This window comes from Sarcophilus harrisii, chromosome 3, assembly GCF_902635505.1.
Source record: "Sarcophilus harrisii chromosome 3, mSarHar1.11, whole genome shotgun sequence".
In the NCBI taxonomy this organism is placed as follows: domain Eukaryota; kingdom Metazoa; phylum Chordata; class Mammalia; order Dasyuromorphia; family Dasyuridae; genus Sarcophilus; species Sarcophilus harrisii.
Window position 1 is genome coordinate 336,610,152 of NC_045428.1, and position 15,505 is coordinate 336,625,656.

Below are 15,505 nucleotides of genomic sequence, written 5' to 3' on the forward strand. Positions count from 1 at the left end.
AGACACAAACACAGAGACGCCTTTTACCAGGGACCATGCATAAAGGAACACACAGGAAGAAAACCCATATGACTATGTTACACTTGTGAAGTGGTCCTTTCATAGGAATCATGTGTGGATAGGATATATGCAAGGAGGGCCCACAGAAGGAGAATGAGATAGCCAGGGTATACCCATAACTGGAACTTAGTATACCCATAACTGGAAATTAGTCTTTGCTGAGACACATCTTGACTCAACTAGAGTTTCTAGGGTCTTACCTCTGAAAATCCCATGGCTATTTTTTTAGTTATTCAGACTCTAGCTAGTCACAGTCAGTTAACTGAAAAAAAACTTTAAACATCTTAAATCTTTTTTTTAAAGGACCTTCTCCTTTAAAAGAGCTGAGGCTCTTTTGTCCCACTTCATCAGCTTAATCCCATCTGCATTTAGGGTTTTATTTTTATTTTTATCATGCACTTGGTCAAAGAAAATTATTTCTCAGGACTCCATAAATTACAAAATAGTTTATGTGAAACTATTATTGAGAGGATTATTTATAACTCTATCATTAATTCTATGCAAATTATAGAGACTCAGTTGAATGAAGAATATTGAACAGGTAGGTTCACTGGCCTTTGTCCATGCCTACCGCTAAATCCAGGACAAAATTTTGCCTTTTATTCTGCATTTCCTTGATACCTACAAGATATGTGCATTTTGGCTGGGGCTTTCATAGTATTACACCAAAGGAATAATCATCCATGGAGATTTCAGTTCCCTCATAGGATTTAGATTAGAGGATATTTTTTTTATTAGGTGTGAACTTTTTGATGGATTTCAAACCATACTTACTTCACAGCAGTTAATTCCACATATGCATAAATTCAGCCTAGTGGTAGTGAATCCAGAAAATTCTACACTAATTTCATTACAAACAATAAAAAACTAAATGCCTTAAAAATATTCATTTCACTTGTCTTCATCACCCCATTTGGGATTTTTTTTTTTTTTTTTTGGCAATGATACTGACATGGTTTGCCATTTCCTTCTCCAGCTCATCTTAAACATGGGGAAATTGAGGCAAACAAGATTTAGAGATGTGTCCAAGGTCACACAACTAGTCAGAATTTGACATTAGATTTGAACTCGTAAAGATGAGTCTTCCAGACTCCAGGCCCACTCTACTGTGCCATCTAGGGACCCCCAAGAAAAATAAAAAGCCTTTGTTGTACCAGTGTTCATTAATCAATATGTCTAGGAGAACATAAATTAGGGGCAAGAGAAAGAACAGTTTGAAGGAAAAATAGTGGAACTACAATTACAAAATTTGAGAGGAAGCAGAGAGGGTTACAATAGACCTTCCTCGTTCATGGATCTCTTTATTATATTTGAAAGGCCAAACCTTTAAAAATGGCTACAGAGAAAAATTGGTACCAGAAGGTAGGAGGGAAAGATTAGGGAGATAGGAGAAATATGGAGACTGTGTTGAATGTGGACCTTTAGAATGAATGAAAAAATTAATGAAAATTCAGAGCCTTTATTTCTTTATCTCCAAATGATAAAAATTGTCAAAATACAACTTGAACTAGTTTTTGCCACTTTTCAAATTGCCTAGAACTTGAAAATTCTGTCTAATGCAGTATTTATATCCAGGTACTCTATGGCAAAGGAAGTCTTTCTATGAAGTCAAACATGAATTTTATCAGCCTAAGGAGCACAGTGCCCTTCGAAAGTATTGTATCAATCTGCATACCTCCCACCTGCTGCAGAAGAATTTGTCACAACTCTGAAGGGTATCCAAGAAGACATGCTTCCTGGAAAATCGAACCAATGGATCTTTCTAGGGCCCCTACTTCTAGTAACCCCAGTACAATTGGCCCATTCATCTTTCCAGTAATGATTTTTTCCCCTCAAAGCACTCAATTTATTTTCCTTTGCTGACATGTAATCCAGAAATAATAGAGGTCGGTCTAATATAACTCATATCCAAAAGGGAAAGTGGCGACACCCTGAAAGGAAAGCTCTGAATTAAGTATCCTTGAAAATAATTCACGGTAAATCACAAGGATATGAAAAAGCCTATTCAGTTGTGGATGATATTTCTTAGTGTTATATATAAATACAGCTCCCCAATGGAAATAGTTAAGTTTGAAAACATTTCTCTGGCACAACACTTGTAATTGTATCCCTAGATCCAAATCTGAAAATATTTTCTTAGGCTAATCTTCTGAAGAAATCTTATTGAGAGTAACGATGATTTGGCCAAACCTATAAAACCCACCTTCTAAAAAATTCACTATGAGATATGAGCTGCCTTTTTTGTTATAGTTGTGATGAGTAGACTCAAAGAAAGTTGGAGGACATTCTCATTTATGGCATCAATCTTTCCCTATATTGTCTTTCTTAATAATAACGCATAATAAAATTATCAGCTATATACCTGGATATGTGTATATATATTTTTTTTTCATATACATAATATACACACATATACAGCATTTTGTTTACAATGTTTCCTTTTCTTAGTTTTTATTACACATAAGCAGAAGATCTTGAAATAATATTTAAAGTTTTTATTAAACTTTTTTTTTTATTTTATTTTTTAAGTGTTTTATTATGTGTTTTTATTAAAGTGTTTTTTATGGAAATAGCATGGAATCTGGCATAAAGTTCATGAGAAAATTTTGCTGTTTAATTCATACATTGAAAGTTGAACCACTGTAAGCAGGAAAAAAAAAAGCAGGAAAAGAAATGTAATAAAGGGGCATTTGGGGGCCAACTCTTCGCTTCATCTTCTAAATCTTGTGATTGTCATGTGAAAATCATCAATCACAGAACAATTATGTGCAGCTGAATTACCAAAGGAAACAGTCCTATCACACCTTCCAAATTTCAGAAAATAAGTTTTTAAAAACAAGTTTATAAGCTGTTTAACAAATTGACTCATTTTTGGTCAAATGCTTTTTATATGTGTAACAGCTAAGAAACCACAAGCTCATCATGTGAAGAGAAAAAAAATCTGGCACATCAGCTTGAATAACAATTTTGTATGCATCTTGGAAAGAAAGATTTTTATTTTATAATAAAAGAGGCAGTTATAATACATGTTGAAATATCATTTATTTCAGAACTGGCAGCATATGTCTAGAAGCCAGACACCTATTGTAGTGGGAGTATACAGTTATTTCAATAGCATGTCAAATTGTTTTGTAAACATAACTCTCTTTAATTATTGTTTGTTAATTTTTTTTTACTACTTTCTGTTTGCTGATTTTAAAAAGAGAAATCTCAATGAAATCCTGAGAAAAGTATATGGGACCTCAATACTTCCAGATGGTCTTGTTTTCTGATGTTACTAAACTCAGAGCTTTAAAACTCCTGACTTCAAAATAAAGTCATTTATATTTTTCTTACAATTTTAATGTAATGCTATTTTCTCCCCTAGAGAATATAAATAATTTGGTTTTGATAGATGATATTATCAGACTATATTTCTATACTGTCTCATTCCAAAGAGTTATATTTCAATTTGTCTAAAGTTTATAAATGTTATTCAATATATGTTTTAGGTAGATGTCATGAACTTGTGTGCAAAATTCTAATCATGGTCATAGTATTCACTTGACTTAAAAGACCCAGTCATTAATGAATCCTTTATGTCAGAAATTTTAATTTAGTCTTTACGTGAAGACTAAATTTATGATCTCAGTGATTTCTTCTTAGAGAAAATCTAACATAAATAAATTGAATTTTTTAGCATCTTCTAAAAGTATAAGCAAGGCATCCTGTGGAATGCATTTTTTGTTGGTTCTCAAACTTAATCTTCACAAGCTCATTGTCCTCATTGTTACAATTCAATCATCATATGAATTCTTGTCAATCTATCATTCCTTTAAATTGGGCCAAGATAAATGTCTATAAACTATGACAAGAATGCCAAATATGGTAACATAAGTTAATTTTTAGTGGCCTAACATCTAATCATTGATGCTTCTCATCTTCTCTGTTAGTTGCACAAATCAGTAATTTGAAATATCTATTGCTTCTAATAGTTGACACAATCAATCTCTTTTACTCCAAGAAATATAGTAACACTACGTTTAACAGATAGTAAAAGCATAACATCCAGTATGTAGCAAATATGTAAAAAGTGTTAGTTGAGTTGAATTTAAAGGCAATTAAAAGAAAGAGGATGCCTCAAAGGCATCATTGACATAGAGTTTACTTTAGTAAGTTTTATGTACACATTGTAATTTCTAGTAGGCAGTTGGGGGCAGGGTCAACACTTTTAATCCCTAACATAAATACCCTCTTCCCACCACTGACCCTCATCCTTATTGGCTGAGGATCTTACATTCTAAACTCGGGAACTACCCAAGAAATTGAACTTGACCAATAAGTACATAGTTGCCCATATTTGACTGAAATAGGGAGGATAGCAGGGAGGGGGCTTAAGTATGCCCTTAGGAGGATAGCAGGAAGGGGACTTAAGTATGCCCTCGACTTAATGCTTAAAGTCCTTCAGGCCTACTCAAACTTTGAAATAGATGAAGCCTTACTTGATTTTCACAACTGTCTTGAAAGATCTCACCTCATCTCGTTCAATATCAACCTCATAGTGAGGAAAGTCCTCACTGTGAGAAAATCACATTATAAACCCAAGGTATTTTTTTTGTGCACCTCTTTTGTTTCTGAGTGCTTTATTACCTTTCTTCTTATCAGTGTGGCAGTCTTGGACAACATAAAATCATTGCATAAAGCAATTGGAATTTTGTTTGTTAAGTAGTCAGTTAAATAGTGAAGCAATGCTTTCTTTGACATTCAGCATTTACTTATCTTTACTATCACCTTTAGATTTGAAAAAGGCAAAGGACAAGTTCAATCTTGTTTGTTTTGTTTTAAACTTCTGAGGGAAGTACCTTTTTATTCTTGATACTATGATCCTTAGCCTTGCCTTTATCAGACAAATAAGTGCATTCCAGAGGAAGAAGAAATGTCAATAAATATGGGAAAAAACTATCACTACTGCTGCTATCCCCATCTTCCCAAAATCCTTTCTTCTCTGCCTATTACCTTCTATTCACCCTTCAAGGCCTCACTTAATATTAATATCCAGGAAGCCTTTCTGGCCTAGTCTAGATTTTGGTAAAATCCACAGCACTTATTCCCAGAATGACAATGTCATTTGTTTTAGAGTATTATAAATTGGTTTTTAATATGGTTTAATCTTATCTTCACTTTTGGAGTAGGGAATAAATATTTGTATAGCACTTAACATGTGCCAAATACTATGCCAGACACTTTTAAAAAATGAAACTTTTACAAATATTATCCTGTTTGATCTTCACAATAACCCCAGGAGATAAGTGCTATTACTATCCCACATTTTACAGTTGAAGAAACTGAAGAAAAACAGAGGTTTTGCCCAACATCACATGTGACATAGCTAAATAAACATTTGAATTAAATCAAAACTTCCTGTCCTGGATGTGTGTGACTCATCACCCCACACCAAAATTTCCTTGTATTTACTTTGTATAAATTTTGTACTTATTTAGATTTGTACTCATTTCTCCCATAAAAAGTAAACTTCTTGAGGGCAGGGATTGCTTTGTTTTCTGTCTTTGTATCTAACACATGCAGTTACAAATGTATCTAGACAATGATACTTTAAATTGTCCATGGGAAAAGTCTTATTATATGTTTTACTATACTATATATGAATTATTGCTTGTTTTTCTTATTTTGTTATAATGTTCATTTGACCATGTTGTTATATTTGTGCTATAGCAAATATCTATTATGTCTATTAATTGCTTTGTATATATGCTAATACTAATGGATAAGGTCTATGTGAAGGCCTATGGATAGTGTTATTATTGTAATTAATTAGCTTTGTTTTGTTAGTTATCCATGCTTATGGCTTTTGATTGATTGCTGCACATTATGGATACGCATGTATGCCATCATTATTATGTGAAATGACCTCTATGTAGTTAGACATGTTTTCACTGCAGTTTCTTCCTAGGTAATGCTTGGTATAGTGCCATGTCTGTTGCACGTGCTGATAATGTGTGCTAATTTTAGTTTCAATGGTACTGAAGATTGGTTATCCAGGACACTGTTTTGAGGTGCTGGTGCTTGAGTTTATCCAGACTAGTGCAGTTTGGATTTGCCTTAGCTGAACTTTGTGAGGGACTGAAAAGAGTGTGAGCCCTGGACAGGAATGTAAGCTGAGACCCAAAGCATATCGGTATGGGATTCTCTCCGCATGGTGTGGAAATCAATATTCTATGCCTGTGTGAGAGGTGAGGAAAATTTGGCGAGAAGGGAAGAGATAAGAACTCTGCTCTCTTCACATCAGCTTGGAGTCTTCTTAAGGCAGGAAGACCTGACACAAAATCCTATTTCAGATCCTTACTAGTCATATAATCCTGGCACTTAACTGCTGTCTGACTCAGTTTCCTCATCTGTAACTGCTTTCCCAGGGAGATGGCAATTGATTTCTTACTGTCTGATTTTAAAAAATCATTACAATTGCTGAATAAACTTTTCTATGATCTTCAAGAAATGAAACTTGCATTTTTACTTGCGCTCTATGGCAGAGGTTTTTAAAAGGAAGAATCAAAATTTTAAGAGTTGTCTTTTCCTATTATTATATTTTGTGTTTAAAAATGTAATGCCTGCAAGAGAGGCAGATGACTAAATAGGGAAAGTACTTGCTTACTTGGAGATTGGTTACTACTCTCATTAGAATGAACACTGTATTACATTTTTCTAGTTCTATCTATGACTCCAAGAACTCATAATGGCCAGTTAATAATCACTGAGCTAACATTTCTTTGACTCTGAAATCAATGAAAAAGTTGAATAAACTGCAAAGTGCAGTATTTTCTGATGTTTCTGTCTTTGTTGTTTGCTCTTCATAAGCCCAAATTCTTTGTTCAAACTCCACAGCACATTGTCACACAACCTTCTAAATACTTGATAACAAGTAGCCAAATCCAAGGAAGTCTTGTCTCAAAAGGCAGAAACAATGCTTTTTTTTTATCCTAAAAGCCATTTAATAGACAGCAGAAAATCACATCAAGATTTTCTTTATTTTTTTTTTTCACTCTGATTTGAGGTATTTTTCTCTTAAATCACTTTAGAGAACTGGAAAAACACAAGCAAATTGTAGTATGTATTCTAAAACTAATAATTAAATATCTTCCCTCTTTTCATAAACCATTTTTGACCATGAAGAAAAAGCATAAGAAAAATCCATAAGGTATTCCAAAACCCTGAGCTAAAATCATCTCAGCTGCATACTATGAAAAGTATGCAATATTTAGAGTCAGAAGACCAGGACTCAAACTCTTTGTCACTTACTTCCTGACAATGTAGTTAACTTCTCTGGGTTTCCTCATTTCTAAAATGAGGACACTGAATGTGATGACTTTTAAGTCCTTCTATTTCTAAGTTTATGAGCCAATGATTCTTGCCATTTCATATGCATAGAATTATATAGATAATATACATGTAGGATAGGACCAGTGTGGAAAGAATAAGATTGAGAAAAAGTCGATAAATAAAAACAAAAAGGAAATGGTCAAAAGAGCAATAAGAGCAATTAGGAGTATGAGACACAGAGATAGACAAAAACAAAGACATACACAGAGGGAGAGAAGATGAGGGGAAGAGAGGGAGAATAATAAAAAAAAAATGATGAGGAAAACATATGATGCAGTTTCATTATGTGTGTTGCAGTCCATACCCTGGGTTTTCCTTATAACAAAAGACCTTTCAGTATTTCCATGACTAAACCTTGGATGTATTCCAAGATGACTCTACCTCACAGTAAGTCATGTTTTGATATTAGAAGTATTATAACAAAGTTTTAGCATGTGTATAAGATAAAAAAACAGAGAAAGAAGAGAAAGAGAAATAAGAAAGAGTAAAGGAATAATGTTAAAAGAGGAACATTATTGGTAAAGTTCAGAGGAGAAGAAAATTTGTATTAAATCATAGATTTCTATCAACAAGCAATTTTTCTATGGTGTCCAAATTGGAGGGAAGACAAAACTTATACTAGGATGTCAGTGAGGTTATGAAATTATAAAATATTAGAACTAGAAGGCATTTTTGAAATCATTTAGTTCAACCCCCTCATCTTACAAGGATGACATGGGCAGTGTCAGAAAGGGTCAAAGAGCTTTGGTAGACAAGATAGACCAAGAATCTCTTCAAGTCATTGGGAATAAGTATACTTTTTTTTTCAAGAAGAGGAAATCTGTAGGAATCAGGACCAAGGATATCAAAATTCCCGTGGCATTGCCTTCCTCTGAAGATGTTGAGACAGGACTGATCCAAGGTCATAAAGCTGTCAGTGGCCAACTAGGTTCCAGAATCTACCTTTTTGAATCTCCAGATAATAATTTCTATTATTCCACAATTCTTCTTTAATATTTGGTAATTCAATATAGGAGTTACCTTGCTTTATAAAAGCATGGTGGATTTATTTGGATGAATTTATTTTACACATACACACATACACATGACAATTTTTTTTTTATCTTGTTGAAAGTGATAGGGATGCTATTACTTTTGCAGGCTTTCCTTATATCTAGCTATTTTATTAAAATCATTTGTTAACTAAATTTTTCTTCCTTGGATCACACCTTGGATTTCCTAGGTACATCTACAATCACATAATTTGAAAATTGGATGTTTATAGATATAATTTCTTTTTCATGCCTCATCCCTGTGACTTTCATATGTTGGGAACTCCACTATCACTAAAGACCTATGGATAAGTAAGTATCTCAAGGGGGTCCTGGAAAGGCAACAGATTATATCATACAATCATTAAGAAACTCCAAAGGACAGAAGTAAAGGATGTCATAAAGGAGCAATGGAAGGCATCCAGCATGTTAGGTAGAGTACATATGGTAAACTTTTGGGAGAACATAAATCAGAGTCAAATAGGATGAGCAGGCTAGGGTAGACTATTGTAATGTTCTTGGTGGGTTATACAGAGGTCTTTGGAGCAGCCTTCTTTTCAGTAGAGTAATCACCACAAAAATAGCCAGGTGTTAAAGTCCAAACCTTCACAAGCTCCTCTCCTTTCCTGGCTCTCGGGCTAGCTTTCTTAGTGGCCTTCCAGAGTCTTGGTTTCAGTGGAGAAGCTAAGGGGGAGAGTCCTGCCACCACGGTGGTGTGAGATGGGATGAATCTCTGAATCCGAGGGCTTGTGCTTCAGCCTCCAGCCACCACAAAGATGGATAATGGAATGAATCTGTCTCTCAGTCCCTTTTCCGAGTCTGTCTCTGGCTCAGATGGTCCTTGGTCTCAGTGGAGGAAGTGCAGGAGGCCAGCCTGCCACCAGGATGGTATGAGATTAAGTGAGTGAATCTGGCTCTGAATCCGAGTCCCACTCTGGCTGAGTTTTCCCAGCTTATGTGCTCTACACTCAGTATAAACCAATCATTATATCACTAGGAAACCATTATTTGTTGTAAGATTAAATAAATCATGTTGAACTTAGAGAACTATATTAAGTACCAAGTACATGTACTGAAATAGAGAACTATTAATCACCACACTAAACTAGATAGCCATTGTCTTATCAATTCTACTGACTTAACACCTTCTAAGAATCCTTGTTTCAGAGTTCCAGCCCATAATAGACTATAACTTGCATAACTAGGGGGAAATCTTGAGATCTCAGATTCATTTAAGTATTATTATGTCTGTTATTCAATTGTTTTCAGTTGTGTCTGGCTCTTTGTAATCCCATCTGACATTTTCTTGGCAAAATATTGGAGTGAATTGAAACTGAGGCAAACAGGGTTAAGTAACTTGTGCAGCAAATGTGTCTGAAGTCACATTAGAACTTAGAGTCTTCCTGACTCCAGTTGTAGCATTGCCATCCAGTGCACCACCTCACTGTTAAATAGGAGTATCACAAATAGATTTTTCCTTTGTCTAGAAGGAACCATTGATCCAAAATTCTCATTTAAGAGATGAGAAAATAAGTCCCAGAAATTTTCAAAATCACACAGTAATCAACTGAGCTAGGAAAACTTAGGTCTTTTGGCTTCAAGTCAAGTCCTCTTTAGCTGTAGCGATCCAGCTTCTGGACTTCCCAGTTTTCCTATCAAAACTTTCCTAGTCTCATTCTTTGAGTGTTTTGCAAGACGACTGGCAAGCACATTCATAATAGATTAATCCCAAATGTTCAGATTGTTAATAGCATGTACAACTACCATTTTGTCCTTCCCATAGCTAGTTGCACCTTCCCATTGGTATTTACATCTAGAGTCCTGGCCATTTGAAACCAAGTATAAATCCTTTGTTGTGACCTGGATAGCTGGCATGTGATGAGACAGAGAGTGGAGACTTCAGAGGAAGTTCAGCTGAGCCCTAACTCCATAAATTCCAGAGACAAAAGAAAGGTTGTAAGAAAATAATTGGCGATTGAGAGGCCTAACTGAAAGACTTAGGAAGTATATTCCCAGAGTTCAAAGCAAAGAGGATCTGGGCAATCAAATTTCATTTATTTTAGGGGCAAGGGAAAGAAGCAGATATCAAAGTTCAAAACCTTTTTTTGTGAAATAATCAGTAGCAAAAGCATTATGTTCAGAGAGAAATAAGAAGCAGTTAACCAGATTCAACATGATTCAGGAGGGAAGAAAACCAGAGTGTGAAGGTGTGGCATAAGGTCAGTATATATATATATAGGGTACAAGATGGGAATGAAGCAAAAGTACATTGAATATAATGTGTCAAATATACAATTTTATTTCCTTAGTTATTCAGCTAAACCATCTTTTTATAAAAGGTTAATGCCTTTATTTCTCCCTCTGTTTTTGTCAGTCTCATGATAAGCAAATATAAACATTATGCTTCTTGGGCAGCCTATTTGAGGTTAAATAGGTCCCTTCTTCCTTCTGCCCTCCTTTATTTTTATGTGTTCCATAACTATTTCTATAGGAGTCATATTACTTTATATTTTAAAAAAGTACTGATGACCAGTGCTTTTACTTCAATAAATCTCTAAATGATGTGAATTTCAGACACATTGACAGCCCAGTGGAAAGAAGCTTTGGAGGCATGGCTGACTCCCAATACTTTCCGACAAATCATCCCCTGCAGATGATCCGTGGTAAAGATAGTTTATAGTTCCTATCAGAAATGTAATTAGCAATTTTTGTGCTTGTGTCAAATATCACAAACCATGCCTAGAACCAGTAGAGCAAAGTACCTCAAGACTGATGCAGACAAGATACCTCTCAAATATCGTGGAAATAAGATGTAGCAGAGAGGTCCAACTTAGCCTGCCAAATAGTAGCTTGTTATTTCACCTAATTAATTTTTGCTAACTAGGCATTGAGTTCTTCCCTCCCCTCCATCTTGCTTTAGCATGGAGTTCAGAATTAATAGCAAATGCTGTTGGTACCCTCTACAGTCAGCATCCTGGGGCACAGTCCTAGTTTCTCTACCCTAGTTATGGTTCTAATTCCTATTACAAGTATAAATTCAGCTTGAGATAATAATTATAGTTATGATGTAAATGTTACTGTTGTGATTTAGTCATGCAATTAATGGGTTTCCATCCTTTGATTCTAAACTATTGATGTTTTAGGGGCTTCACATGGAGCAGTAGTATCACGTCATCTTTCCCCCATCAGATAAAAATTTATCTTCATTAATCAGTAGACTAGGGAGAAATATTGTTCTTACAGCAACATAGACTTCAACAATGCTTTCAACAGGTTGAACTACTTGGTTTAAGTAACCAAACAAGTTAAACAGAGGTAAGAGGAATAGTGCCAAAGCATACAAAATATGGGTGGTTCACTGAATCAAAAGATCCATAGGTGCTACCTGGACTGTGATTGTAAAGGTTTCCTGCCTACTCATTAGCAGTGATACATGCAAAATACCCATCAAGATTAAAATATTTTATTATTTTAATTAAGTCAATTTCAAATCTCACAATCTTTCCCCATCAACCTCTATGCAAAATATATTAATTTTGGGAGAACCAATTTTATTCTTATGAAAGCCTGTCTACTCAATTTTTATGTTAGTTTTCTCAAAAAGCTACATTTATGTGATAGGAATGGCTATTTAAAATAAACATGCATAGAATATAACTTTTCATTAGTTATTCTTCACTTCAGCAAACAAAAAGGCTGAGCTATTATAGTGTTCAGAATAATACATGGGCAGATAAATATGCAGGTTGGAACAACAGGCAAATCACCCTTGGGTTTCACCGGAATGTTCTTTTTGTCCTTTTCCTAGAAGACACCCTACTGTTAGACAATTTATGTATTAAAGGGCAAACAGTACAAGTAGAATTAGCTTTATCTTTTTTTTCTCATTTATAATCAAGTGGAAATTAAGTAAGGCTGCTGGAAAGATCCTTAAATAGTTTCTGAAATGTCCTTATAAAAAAGGCAATTTGTCGAGTTTGTGAGAGTTTGCATTACTGAGTGAACAAAGTCATACCTCTTTCCAAGTCAGTATCTTGATGTGATCTTCTATTGAGCATTATCTTTGAATTAGGCGACTCATAGGAGGGTTTGGAAGAAGATGCAAGGGTTTTAGAAGACAAAACATTGATTCTTTTATAGAGCTACCTCACTGCCTCACTCTTTCTCAGATCTATCTCCCACAAATCAAGAGTTTCTTTGAATATATCAAAGAAAAGAAGCAATACAAATACAAGTTGTGATTTTCATATTATTATTTTGGGATATGCTGCAACATATTTGCAGTTGGAAAGAAGGCAAATAAAGCAAATCTTTCTTAGTCTATGTCTTTGCTATTATTACAATTTAACATTTGTTGAACAGCAATGATATACTATACAATAGCAGAACAGAAAAGGAGATAGGCTTAATGTTTGGTTCAATATGGTAATAGAGTCCTTCCTAAGAAAATGTGCTGGTGTTATGGCTGAAACAATGTGCAGATGGTAAGAAAAAAATATAATTGTCCCTAACTGGAACCTGTGGATTACATTATGATAGAGAAAGCAGTGGATCACTACTTTCATATTTTAAACAAACATATAGAGTTGTGTATATCTGAAGTCAATAGAAATTCAGAGGCATGCAAAAAAAAAAGGAAAGGAAAAAAAATGAAAAAAGATCAATTTAAATGCCATTTATGCATTTTGCAACAGAAGGGTGACACCCCCAAAAGGTATAAGCTTCTAGAGAAGCAATCTTTAGTTAGAAACCTTAAAAAAATGTATCTTATAAACTTAACAATTACCAACAAACATTAAAAAAAAAAAAACAGTAAATTTCTATATAAATTTTTCTAATTTATGGAAGTAGAACCAAATTAACTTTTGGCCTTCTTTCTTGCCTTCCTTCTATTCTCCCTCCCTTATTTATGTCAGAGGTATAAAAGGCCATTTTTGTCCGAGAGAAAAGCAGAAAGAAACAAATAAGTTAGAGGTGAGAGAATCAGGGCTATTGATAGAGTGGGATTAGTGGTATTATGACAGGGAGAGGAGGGGCAACTTCCAATTTGGAACTAGTTTAGGTTCTACTGCTAGGGAGAGAATGTGGGCCATCTAATTACTTCCCCTTTAAACTAATTATTCTTGTTAACTACACATACCATCTATATTTTACCATTCTGAGTCAAAGTCATGGCCGGCCCAACTAGTTATATCTCAGGTTAATGTGCAAACAGTTTTAGTTCTATAAATTTTATCACTTTTTCTAGGTCTTTCCATATTTGCCAGTTTAAATATATAGTAACACTCTGCGAAAAGATGTATTTCAAACAAGGGTTACAGTTACACGATTCATATTTGTAATTTTAATGTATTACGTTTACATTAAATGCAAGACCAAAAAAAAAAAAAGGGGGAGGGCGGACTGGAATTCAGCATTTTCCAGTTGTTATAAATATTGGTCATTTCTACATTTTTAACTGTTATAAACAAAGCAGCTGTGAATATTTTTGTAACATAGATCCTTTTTGTGATTAGAGTAAGAATATGGTATATCAATGTTATGTTATATTAAAGGACAGATCAATTCTCCAAAAGCCTCCACAGCTGTGTATCATAACATCTGAATATAGCAAGGCAGTCTTTGCTGACACAGGTGTTGTGGTCTGGGAATGAGATAAATTGGAGGCAAGAGGGACGAGGAGAGAGGTCAGACAATGCAATGGTCTCTCAGTCAGAGAACAACTGCCTCTCTGGCTCCTTCTATCATTCTCTCACACAAGGAGATCCATTCTGCAGGTCTGGGTTGGATCTCCAGCAGCCAGTGTCAAGTGGCTCCTGTGTATTCCAACAATGGAATATTATTGTTCTATAAGAAATGATCAGCAGGATGATTTGACAAAGGCCTGGAAAGACTTTACACGAACTGATGCTAAGTGAAGTGAGTAGAACCAAGAGAACATTGTACACAAGATTATGTGATGATCAGCTGTGATGTATGGACTTGGCCTTTTTTAACAATGAGGTGAATCAGGTCAATTCCAATTTTTTTTTTCCAAATTTATTTTATGTTAAGAAACAGAATAAGAAAAAAGAAAAACAAAAGAGGAATACAAAAACAAAAAACAACAACCAAAAAAAAAAGCCAAAAACAAATATCAGGGAGGATTCAAAATATATAACAAAAAATATCAGTTCAAGAAAGTGTATAAATATTAGCAGAAGAAACTATATTCATGAGTGTCCTTCCTTTCTTTACTTCCTTGTAAATTGTTCTTTTGTCTCTGCTGTACACCTTTTTTTTTTTTTACTTTATTCTTTTTTTCCCATCCACCATCCTCATATGTGTAGATATATACATACATATACATATACACACATACCTCCACATATCTTTCCTATCTCTGCTGACTTTTTTGCTTTAATTCTGCTCTTAATCTGCTTTGCTATTGCTTAACCTCCCTTTAAGAATGGATCCCTCCCTTATCTTCTTCCCTCACCTTTTGATTCCCTGTCTGCCCATGCCTCCCCCCTTATTTCTTTATAAATCTTGGTGTATATGTAGTATTCTTCCTCTGCACCTCATGTGTATGACATAATTACTATTTTTACCTTAACTCATCCTAATCTTTCTTTTGAGCTGCTCTATTATTGATGTCAATCTTAAACATATGTTATACATTTCCCATCTAAAAAAATTATAAAAAACGTGTCCCTTTTGAGTTCCTTGAAACTGATATTTGATATTGGTTGTTAATATATGAAATTTTCTATTAAGTTCAGGTTTGGTTGATAGAAAATTCCTGAAAATCTTCAAGTTCATTGAATGTCCATTTTTTCTCATTCAGAATTATAGATAATTTTTCTGGATGTGACATTTTTGATCACAGGCCTAGTTTTTTTGATTGTTGGTAACTATGATTCTAGGACCTGCAGTCTTTTACTATGATTGCTGATAACTCCTATACAATTCTAATTGTAGCTCTAAAATATTAAAATTGATTTTTTTCTTGTTTCTCACAAAATTTTCCCCTCGATCTGGGGATTTTGAAATTTGGCAAT